A 558-nucleotide genomic window follows, 5' to 3' on the forward strand; every position below is an offset into this window, starting at 1 on the left:
TTTGCTCGAAGAAGACCATCGAGCCTGCCACACCTTGTACGCCTCGCCCCTAATGAGACCTTGGGTCTCTTTAACGTTCCCGGTGAACGTGACTACCACGTTATCTAACCTGGCATCCAACTCTTTCCTCGCCATATAACGCGCCGAGTATTCGCGGAGAAGAATGTCGACGGGGAGCGCGCCAGCAACCACGCAGAGCGACTCCGTCGACGCCGTGCGGTACGCAGCGGTCGTCGAGATGAGCGCTCGGCGCTGCAGGGTCCTGAGAACCTTCAGGTCAGCCCCGGCGCACAGGTCGGCCCACCCGGCAGCAGCGTAAGCCACCGTCGGCGCGAACACGCCCCGGTAAATCGCGGAGAGCGCACTGAAGAGCAATCCCCACCGACATCCCGCCATCCTAGCTAATTTACTAAAGAGCGACCCGACCTTGTCGCTCAAGTATCTACAATGGGAGGATACTCATATGTCCCTGTCAAAATGGATGCCTAGATACCTAACTGTTTTCTTAAACGCGATCTTTTCATTTCCTAAACGAATGGTCGGTGGTCTTGCCGCGAG

The sequence above is a fragment of the Odontomachus brunneus genome, unplaced genomic scaffold (assembly GCF_010583005.1).
Source record: "Odontomachus brunneus isolate Ranch 3 - 2012 unplaced genomic scaffold, Obru_v1 Obru_scaffold_040, whole genome shotgun sequence".
NCBI lineage: Eukaryota > Metazoa > Arthropoda > Insecta > Hymenoptera > Formicidae > Odontomachus > Odontomachus brunneus.